We start from the raw sequence: 11387 nt of genomic DNA, 5'->3' as shown, positions 1-11387 counted from the left end.
ACCAGAGGTGCACACATACATGTTAGGACTGACATCACATTATTTTGGGGAGGACAGAATTCAATCCATTCATCACAAAAATGAATGTGGGAGCCCAAGAGCTGCCAAGAACAGCACCGCGGCTCCATCTTTGTGTACTTGTGTAGAAAGAGCGCATCTCTAAAAGGTAAAGGAGCCCTGACAGTGTCCTGGGTTAAAGACTTGACTCCCTGCTTCTGTGAGGATGTGCAGCCGTGGAGACCACTGAGGCCGTTCTACCCTGTCCGACAGAGTTGCAACAGACACAAGTGCAATGGGTCAAAGGCTAGTGGGCAGGACATTGGTCCTCCACTGGGGGACGTTCCTTGCCCTCTTCTTCTGGTGCCATGACAGGTCAGTCAGGGCTAGACCATGAAAGGTCTACCCAAAGGGCAGGTGAGAGATGCTTTGTTTATCCTCATACTAATGGGAAAAGACTGATGTTAACAATTCCATCTTCCTTGGCTCCACAATAAACTCCCTTGGTACCAGCAGTCAGGAAGTCAAAAGACGAGCTGCTCTGGGAAGCACTCCTGCCAGCGGCCTCTCCGGCGTGCTGAGGAGGAACGAAGGCCATCTCAACGCTCCCTGCAGTTGGGGGTGCAGGGAGGTGCACACAGTGGCTGCATCAGGGTTGCGTTTTGCAAATATTGTCTTGGGACCTGGGTGAGGGACTATAGATGCAGCAAGAGCGGGAGCAGGGGCCGCTCAGGAAGGGGCTGCGAGGAGCGGGCTGCTGAGTGGCACAGGGGTGGAGACAGAGCGGGCGGATTTAGAAAGTCAACACAGCACGGCTCAGTGGTAGCCGAGTTTCTGGGCACTCCATACCCAGTTGCCAGCAGACAGACTTGTGAAGGTCAATGCTGGGAAGAGCAGCAGCCTTGGACTTTTTCAATGTTGTTGCTGTTGCAAAAATGGAGATAACACAGCATCTATCACTTCCACATTTTCAAGGTGTACAATTTAGACTGGATGACAGTAATCATGCTGTGCGACTATCACTCACAACAACTGGCAAAGTTCTCCTTACTATTAACAGACGCTCACAGCTTCACAAATGGCTTCCCCTTCCCACCTCCCTCCTGCCCACGCCGGTCCATGGCCATGGAGTTGATTACAACTCATTCTGACCCTCCACTGGGTTTCCAAGACTCGAAACCATACAGGAGAAAAACACCCTTCTCCCACTGAGAGGATCCAAACTGCAGACCTTCCCTGTGCCTCATAACCTCTAATAAACTCTGGTCTCTGTACCTTTCTTCCCATTTTATTGAAGTTCAGTCACACGTGTTCTCCACCTTTTTACTTTACTTAGCAAGACATTTTCAAGTTTCATTCAAGTACCGGGCGTTCATTCCTCTTAATGGTTGAGTAATACGCCTTGTACAGATGGGCCATCGTATTTCAGCCGTTGTAAGTAGTACTGCGATGACTACTGTGTACATGTGTCTCTGCTACTGTTTCCCAATCTCTTGAACGAATACCTGGGAATGAATGCCTTATTAAGCCACGTCATCGCTCTCAACCTGACGGCACGTGACAACAACGGCTTGATAACTCTCCGCTTGAGTCCCTGAGCAGCTAGCTGTCCACCGTTTTCACAGCACGCAGCCCCGATCTTAGCCTCGGCAGAAACAGTCACTCTCAGTAGAAGTGATTGGGGGGGGGGGGAACAGCGGTCTCTGGTATTTTTCTGTCAGGAAATAGCCTCACATACTGACAGGGTACGTATGTCATAGAAAGTTGAGATGAGAAAATCCCAAGAAAGCATGCAGCCTGGAAAGCAGGTTGACAAGTAGGACATGGGCAGAGAGGTGGGGAATGAATGTTTTTACTCTATTATACATAGAAAGGTATATGCCCTTTAAAAAGTAGTATTAATTACGTTTGTTTTGTTTAAGTTTGGTTTCCCTTTTATATATCTTCCTTTGATGACTAAACTAAACAGATGAGCTGACAGTCTTTCTGAACAAGAAGAAAGGAAAAATCCAATCAACTACTATGTTATTGTTGATTGCCTTCGAGTCGAGCATGACTCATAGAGACCCTATGAACAAAAGGCCCGAAAAAAAAACCCCAACAAAACCCCAACCTGTTTGTTTGAAAAATTTCCTCTTTATTTGAAAGCTGCTTGCCCTCTCAAACGGCCACATGTAAAGGGCTCTTAATCTTCTGGAATCACTGGGTTGCTTTACTGATTGTGCCTTCTCTAAATCCCAAGTCTTAGCAACAGATGACATCTAACATCACGTTCTCACGCAAACAACCTGCACCTATGGGGTTTGTTTGCCAACCCATCGCTCTCTGACTCCAGGCAACATGCTAATTTTTTACAGCAAACTATTACCTATGTGCTTGACTTCACCGTTATCGCCATTTGTTGTTGTGTGCCATCAGGTTGGAACTGACTCATGGCTGACCCTCCAGCAGCCTTTCAGAGGCCGTGAATCACATGGGAGAAGACTGCCCATCGTCATCCTGTCGAGCAGATGGTGGATTCGAACCGCACGCCTTTGCGATTGCAGCACAGTTTCTAACCACTAGGGCACCAGGGCTCCCTATTGCCATTTAGAGCCAGATAATTCTTTGTTGGCAGGGCTGTCCCATGCACTGTGGGACACTGACTAGTGTCCCTGGTGCCAAGAGCACCTCCCCACTCCCACACGTCAAGCAGAAATGTTGGCAGACATGGCCAAGTGCCCGCTAGGGGGAGGGTCTGTCTCCAGTTGAGAACCACTGGCTGAGGTGACACATCACACAGGTGGCAGACCACTCACCACATGGAGGAGGAGCAGCTCCCTGCAGTGTCTGGCACTGGTCCTCCCATGAGGCCACAGAGCTGCATCAGTCTCTGCTCCACTACAGTTCTTCAGATTTCAAAAGAGGCTCCATGCCCTTCTCTCTTCTTACCCGCTCCACTCAGTCCCTGCTATTTCAAGTGGAACGCTCACTGCTCCTTGCTGTCGAGACAGACCTGACTTAGACCTGCTTCTCCAGCTGGTTTTCAGAGGCTATAAATCACATAGGAAGCGACTGTCTCCCTTTATCCTGAGGAGCAGGTGGTGCGTTCGGACTGCCAGCGGCCCCACCAAGTTCCCTTTGTGTGACGCTTCCCTAAAGGTTGTTACAGACAGGAAGTTAACCAGGAAAGGAATAAAGCAGGCTTGACACACGGTCCCTAGAACCGAGGGTCCGAGGAGGGGTGAACCGCAGGAGCAGCAGCATCATGTAAATCATCAGCCTGTGTTCTGTATGGGGACAGAGTATGATATGGCTGCCAGAAATGAGGGGGATCTGGCTACACAATAGGCATCAGAATTGCTGTTAGGTGCAATCAAACTGACTACGGCTCACAGCAAGCCTATGAACAGTGGCTCTGAGCCCTGCCCTGTTTTAGAGGGCAAGACAAGGGCATCCAAGAGGAGAGAGTATTCATGTGCCAGCCGACTTGGTGCAAAAGGAGCTCAAGACTACATTCACCCTTTTCAAGTCCCCAAGTCCTAACAACCTTGTAGCATGATTGCCTTTGAGGAGAATGTGGTAGGGGACAGAAAAGGACTCTTTCCTGCCTGTGTGTGCCTCTTACACTTTTCACTGTTGCTGTTGTTGTTATGTGCCGTCGAGTCGGTTGCGACTCATAGCGACCCTATGTACAGCAGCCGTAAACTCTGCTCTGTCCTGTGCCAATCGCACCGTCTCCGACACTCCCATCCCGATTATCCCAGTCACTGAATCAATCCACCTCATAGAGGGCCTTCCCCTCCTGCGCTGTCCCTCCTCCCTCCCAAGCAAGTCCTTCTCCAAGGACCGGTCTCTCCTCACAACATGTCCAAAGGCTGTTAGACAGAGCCTCAGAACCCTTGCCTCCAAGGAGCCATCCAGTTTAACCCTTTCCAGGACAAATCTGTTTGTTTTCCTAGCCGTCCATGGTATTCTCAATACTCTTCTCCAGCACCACAGCTCAAAGGCATCAATTCTCCTTCTATCCTCCTTGGTCATTGTCCAACTTTCTGATGCAGAACAAGTGATTGTGACAACCATGGTCTGTATCAAACGCACCTTAGTCTCCAGAGAGACACCATTGCTCTTCAGTACTTTGGAGAGGTCCCTAATGGCAGACTTTCCCATGGCAATACGCCTTTTAGTTTCCTGGCTACTGGTGCTAAGAGTATTGACTGTGGAGCCAAGCAGACTAAAGCTGTGTACAATCTCAATCTCTTCACCATCCATCCTGATGCTGCCAATTGGTCCAGTGGTGAGAATCTTTGTCTTCTTGACACTGAGCCTCAATCCATATTGGAGGCTGCAGTCCTTGACACTCTGCAGCAGGTGCTTCAGGTCCTCTTCAGTTTCAGCAAGCAGGGTTGTGTCATCTGCATAACGCAGATTGTTGATAAATTCTTGTGATAACCAAGCCAGCCAGCACATACGTTGGGCACATTCCCCTGGCTGAGATCCACACCATCCTCCCAGACTTCCTGACCTATCTGGAGATGAGCTGTCTTCCCATGGCCTTGCTTTAAAAAAAAAAATCTATTTTAGTGTCTTTCCGGTGGAAGTATACACATATAAAGCAGACGCCCACTTAACAAATGCTACACCTCACCTCCTCACTTTCATCCACAAATATAAGCATGCATTTTGTACCTTCACCCAAGCCACTGATTAGGTGGGAACAGCGCTCACCAACAGCCTTCTAAGTGACAGCATCCTGCCAAGTCACCACACAGGGACGCTTCCATCTGGGGACTCAGAAACCAGCTGAGTCCCTCCAACAAGGCAGCAGTCAGTCTTCCACTTAGAAAAACAAACCAACAAAAAGCAAACTCGATGCTGTTGTGCTGATCCTAATTCACAGCAACTCCAGTGTTAGGGAGCTGCACTCCACAGGGCTTTCGTGGATAACCACTCTATGGGGCAGGTCCTGGGGGACGCAAGCAGCAGCTTTAGTGATCCGCTACTAGGGAGAAGGTTAGCAGTTCAAAGCCAGCCTCGGAAGAAAGGTCTGGTGATCTGTGACTGAAAGCCTACAGCCTTGAAAACACTAAGGACCATTTCTACCCTGCACACTGGGGTCAACACGATGAGGAAGGGACAAGGGGGTGATAATGAGATTAGTCTTGTAAAAGCAAATCAGCAGGCCTTTAGGTGTGTCACTGGGGATCAGACCCCTCGCTTCCATGTACATGGTCACCTTCCCCACAGTCGCTGAGAGACAAAGGCACTTCCACGCTCAAAGGCAACTGAGCACCTGTCCTAAAACAGCCAACTCCTTCACCACGTCCACAGCACAGCCACATGGGGAGGAACTAGTGGAGTACTGGGTTCCATGCAAATAACTCTGCACTGCAGTTCCTTGCAAATCACAAAAGCCCTTCACCAGTCAGCTTCCTGTGCACAGTACGTGTGCACATGGTATTTACGTGGGCACACTCTCGGGGAAGATGCTGCTTTGGGACAAAGCATACCACAGTATCAAGATCTGTTCGATAGCTTCATGGCTTTTCAAGTAGCGTCAAACAATATTCAAAGAGCGGCAAGAGTCTCACACACACAATTATCATGACAGCTTTAATGTGCTCCACTCACGGTGCATGTAACACAGATCCAAGAGTGGTGGTGGGTTGGTTTTTTTTCAATATTATGGGAGAGATGAAGTCATAAAACCTGTTAAGGATATAACTGACTTGGAGAATACATCACCTACCAAAAAAGTGTCTTTTTGAAACACACACTTGAAATGACTATAAATGAGAACAAGGGTTTTGTAAGTATCAGCTGCTGTGCTGCTCCAATCCCTCTCAGTCTCTGATGTCTCCAGACAGGAAGCAGCAAATCCTAATCGTACTTGTTGGCATGTGTCCAGAACATGGCATGGTGAGCCTGCTCCCTGCCAGCCTGGGCTCTGCCCCCTCTGGTCCAGCTGTGAACCAGCATGAGGAGTTCTAACAGGATCATGGCTGAGCAAGATCACCATGAGATGTCAGTATTGCTCAACCAGCTACTTTGGGGACCCCAAGTTGGCAGAGTGCCTTCAGCCTTGTGCTGAAGGAATCCACTAGCTGCTCTATGGGACAAAGGTTCCCAGCCTTGGAAATTCAATAAAGGTTGCTATTTGACCTGGACAGTGAATAAGGAAGACAGCAGAATTGATGCCTTTGAGTTGTGGTGTTTGAGAAGAGTTCTGAATATCCTATTTTCTGCCAAAAGAACAGATATATTTTGGAGAAAGTACTTGGAAGCAAGGATGGTGAAGCTGTGTCTCATACTTTGAGTATGTTGCTAGGAGAGGCTGTTCCTTGGAGGGGGAGATCATGGTTGGAAAGGTCGAGGGTCAGCAAAGGAGAGGAAGACCCTCAACGGGTGGACGTGCACAGTGACTGTGGCAGTGGGCTCGAGTGTGTCAGATCTGGTGAGGACGGCACGGGACAGGCCAAGGCTCAGGCTTGTCCTTGTTTCTGGAGCTGTGAGGGGTCATACTCAACTTGATGGCTGGAATCGACGCAAGAGCAGCGGGTCTGGTTTTCTTTGTGGCTTTTTTAAGATGACAGGATCCCTGGTGGTGTAATCATTATGTATTGGGCTTCTAACGAAAGGTCAGCAACTCAACGCAAGAGCTCCTCAAGGGAAAGAGGACACATTCTTTGAGAAGATCTCCGCCCTTAGGAACCCAGTGGAGGGTCACCATGAGGCAGAATGGACTTGGAAGCAGCGGGTCTGAGTTTGGCTTCTTGGCTCTTGTCGGCAGATGGAACTCTCATGATGAAGGACAGCAGATTATCTGTGGGGAGCGGCAGCTCAGTGAGAACAAAGACTGCATCTGTGTGCAGAAGCGGGCGCATGGGGGAGAGAGTCAGGTGAGGTGCACACGGTCATGGGCTCCACTCTGGCTGGGATTCTGTTCCCAGCATAACCCCCCACTCCCATCGTTCCACACTGAGCACCTGCCTCTTAATCTGACGATAAGGAGAAAAACTCACACGAGCATGCGCGTGCGCACACATGCACGTGCACAAAGCTAAATGAATCTTTATTACAGATCCAGATTGGGTAAAGGGAAAACAGAAAGAAATGTCACAGAGGAAAAGATTGATTTATTTTATTACTTGAACAAGCCAAGCCCTAATCACAATAAAAAGGTAGATTCACACAGCTGGAAATGCAATGGCCCAGTATCGGCCAGGGTCAGTAATAGCAAAAAATTGTAAAGCAAGCCAGGAACAGAACTCCACCGATCACTGGAGGGTCTTGCTGGTTTCTTGGATGCATTTGTCTGCATGCCTGGTTGCCTTATTTTTCAGTTTGACTCCCCTCGGGTAGCAAGCGCGTGGGGAGAGGAGAGAAATGGAGAAATGGACGTGGCTTTGACAATTGGGCAGCGAAAGCATATCCTATGGAAATACATGGAAACACTGCATCCCAAAGTTAGCCGTAACAGCATCGCTGAAAAGCTGGCAAGAACTTAAGAGTCCCAATGAGCAAAAGATCAAGTAGGTAAAATGACACCACAATGTAAAGCATCTCTGCCAATTATATACTAACCACAGATAATACTTAAATGACAGTGGGAAAAAAAATACAAAAGTGTGTGACAGAGAACATGGCATGATCACAACAACATAAAAGTTTCGCACGAAAAGGCAATGATTCTCTTATGAGTAAAGCATTTACGCAAATTTTTTTAATTACTTTTTAATGTTTCTGTGTTTTGCAAATTCTCCATATCAATTGTATCATCAGGTACAAAAACATCCCTTTTAAAGTTAGGTGAACATGAACTTTTTAATAACACTTGTTTCATCCCATGATCCAGCTGAGAGGGTCACAGAAACCTCAGCCTCTGGAGGGAGCAGGAAGTGAGCTGTGAGAATGACCATGAGTGAATTCGTGAAGAGAGGAGGGGGGCGGCCAAGGCAGGAGCTGGGGAAGGGAGGGATGTGCAAGGGCAAGCAGGGACCAGTGGTGAGCTGGTCGCCTAGGAAAGGGGCATCGTGGGAGAAAGGGAAGACTCGGACTGCGATGCAAAGGTCGTGTAGACCTGGTAGTAGGCACTGGCGGTGTTCTTAAAGGGGAAATTAAAAAGGGATTCTAGGAAGACATATGGATTCTTTGGGGAACGAGGGCGGAAAGAGGAGGGGAGGTAAACTACCTGGAAAGGAGGGGCGAAGGCTGGGGTGATGGCAATGGCAATGCTAATGACAAGGAAGAGGCCAACTGCTATAGTGACAACTTCCTATGCGACACACCAAGCATACTTCACTCACCTTTGGTTAAGTCTCTGGGGGCAAACACAACAGAGAAACAGCTCACAGGAGCAACTTGTCAACAGCCAGGTGGTCCAGCTTAAAAGCAGCAGGAATCTAGAGCAACTCTATCAAACAGCACTTTCTGTCATGACAGAAAAGCTCGACAGCAGCACTCGCCCACATGGCAGCCACCAGCCAGTCGCTTGTGGTCACTGAGCTCCTGAACTGTGACAAGTGCATCTCTTTCAACTTTTACTCATTGAAATGTATCTGTTCAACATCTGATGCTGGGACAACTGGGTGAAGCTGGACCCACATGTCACATCATACCAAAAAAAGTAATGCAAACTGAACAAAGATGTAAATACAAGAACTAAAAATGACAAAAAACAAAAAGAAACCATAAGTAGAGGAAAGCAGAGGAGAAAACCTAAGTGGCATCAGGAGAAGCAAGGCATTTTTGGATATCACACCAAAAGCACAACTGGCAAAAGAAAACATTAAGCTGGACTTGATCAAACAAAAACTTTCGTGCATCAAGAGACATTATTAAGGAAGTGAAAACGCAACCTACAGAATGGAAAAAAAAATACTTGGAAACTATACATTAGATAAAGATATAAAATTCAAGAGCCAAAAAAAAAAATTAGTAAGTCAAGTTAAAAATGAGCAAAGGACTTAAACAGACATTTCTCTAAAAAAAGATATACAAATGTCCAATAAGCACATGAAAAGATATTCAATACTTATTCAATTAGTTAACAAGAAAATGTTGATCAATACCACAATGCAATACCACGTCACACTCACTAGGACAGCTGTTATCAAAAACACAAATATGGAGAGATCGGAACCCCTTATCCAGTGCTGAAGGGAATGTGAAATGGTGCAGGTGCTGTGGAAAACAGTGTGGAGGCTCCTAAAAAAGTTAAACATAGAATTACCATGTGATGCAGCAATTCCACTCTTAGATATACACCCAAGAAAACGGAAAGCGGAGACTCAAACAGATAGATACGTGTACACCAATATTCAGAGGAGCACAGCTGACAACAGCCAAAAGATGGACACAAACCCAGCATCCACCAACAGATAGATGAATGACTGAAGACAAGGGCCGCAAAGAGAAGGAAGCTCTGAGGCGTGCTCCCACATGGGGGAGCCTTGCAAGCATGCAGTGAGTGGGGGAAAGCCAGACACAAACGGACACACGGTGTATGAGGCCCCTTCCGTGAGGACCCCGGACAAGAGAGTATGTGGTCACCAGGTGCTGTGGGAAGGAGGCCATGGGGAGGTGGGACAATTTCCCGAGTCAGCCGCACGTGCCTTGTGGCTCCTCCAAGTGCGGCGCTTGGACAGCACAACACCTTGCGGTTCAGTGGAACTGTAAGTTCACAGTCCCCCACAGGCTACACGCTGCCTTCTAACCAGCCCGGCGCAGGGTTCACACGCACCCGCACGCCTGGGAATCCCTGGGCCAGGACGGCTCCAGGATGCCAACATCACCCTATTGCAACCAAAACAGAATAGGCAGACTCCTACCCTAACAGAAGAGCGGCTTCTAGTTCCCAAACAAAGACTAGAGCAGGAGCTCTGGGGGCACAGGCTGTCGGGAGTGTAGCTGCTAATGGAAAGGCCGAGCCCAGCCATTCTGGCAGTTCAAGGCGAGCATGGTTCGATCCCGCCCATGGGATTTAAAGGCTCTGCAAACGTTCTGGAGGGACAGCAAAGAGTGAGTGAGAAAGCCATTAATGCAATACATCCAGCAGAGCAGGACTGGAAGAAGGTCACAGGAAGCAACAAAGATGTGGACTGCAGGACAGCAGCTTTGAGGTCTGAAAGCCAGACATCCCACTGTATGTCAGAGACAGGAAAGGGAGACAAAAGGTAAGAAAAAAAGCACTACCCAGAAGCCGGCTTAGAGAGCACGTCACTGACCAGGAAGCAGCCCTCATGCCTACAAAGCGAGATAAGGGAAGGTGGGCCCAGGACACGGGAGAGCCAAGGAAAGCTAACACGCTGCCCAGAGACCCCTCGCCGCACTGCAGGGAGACACAGGCAGACGCCAGAGGGGCATCAGGCGAGTCTGGTGGTGACTCTGGCCACATGGTGAACAATAAGGTGCAACTGGATGTGAGTGTCTCAGCACACCTGTGCCAATGACTTAGTCAGGGCTGGAACCCGGAGGGCTTTGAGGCTAACACTACACTTCCAGAAATCCAGCAAGGGAAATAACAGAGTACTGCAGAGGCGGAGATCAAAGCAAATATGCTGAAAAGATGTCACGGCACATTCCCAGACTGAACTGAAAAAACCAAAGCAGAAGCGATGAGCGCAAGGAAGAGGAGACAGAATGAGGCAGGGAAAGCGGAGAGCAATGAGCTCTGAAAGGCGAGGCTTGTGCAGAAGCGGAGCTTCGGGACCAGATGACTCAGCGACAGCGCATCAGGGATTTATGTCAGCTCGGATGCTTCGGTGGAGGGTGCAGAGGGACTGATAACCAAAGCAAATACCAACGAGCCCACACAGGACCTGTCCGAGCTGCTACCGACGTGAAGCCATCTTTTTGTAAAGCATCTTGCCCTTTTGGTTATAATTTAAGACACTGCAGTGACAATGGAATTGGCTCTGTTTTGTTTCATGATTTCCCCTTAAAATACTGACACACTTTGTGGCGAACAAACTACTGGGAAGGATTCCGACTTCAGTGGCCCACCCACGTGTTTCTTCCGGCAGGTGTGGACTCCGGTTCAATCTGCTTTCTCATCAACGTGCTTCTACAGCCTCCGCACATCTGTAGGAGATGACAGGCTAAGCTTTTTACTCCCACCTGCTTTTTCTCTCTTTGTTTTCTATTTAGGGACCGCAGAACTCCATGCTGGGGCACTGAAAGTTACCTAGCATTGCGATGGTCCCTAAAGGCATGGTGTAATTTGAAGTCTGCTCACTTAGCACTCAATCGTTCCAAGTTCAAGTTACTGAAATAAAAAGTCTGGCAGTCACAGCTCCATAGGCTGAACCATTGATGTGTGTTTTGAGTGCCCACACCGTGGGAGGCCACCAATATGGGGGTGACCATGAAATCACCAGTTCTGAGGTCGTCTCTCTCCATCATCGAACACC

Source organism: Elephantulus edwardii, unplaced genomic scaffold (genome assembly GCF_000299155.1).
Source record: "Elephantulus edwardii isolate Elephantulus edwardi_28Jun2011 unplaced genomic scaffold, EleEdw1.0 scaffold00556, whole genome shotgun sequence".
Taxonomy (NCBI): domain Eukaryota; kingdom Metazoa; phylum Chordata; class Mammalia; order Macroscelidea; family Macroscelididae; genus Elephantulus; species Elephantulus edwardii.
The sequence above is the reverse complement of the archived record's forward strand: the minus strand, read 5'-3'. Positions refer to the sequence as shown.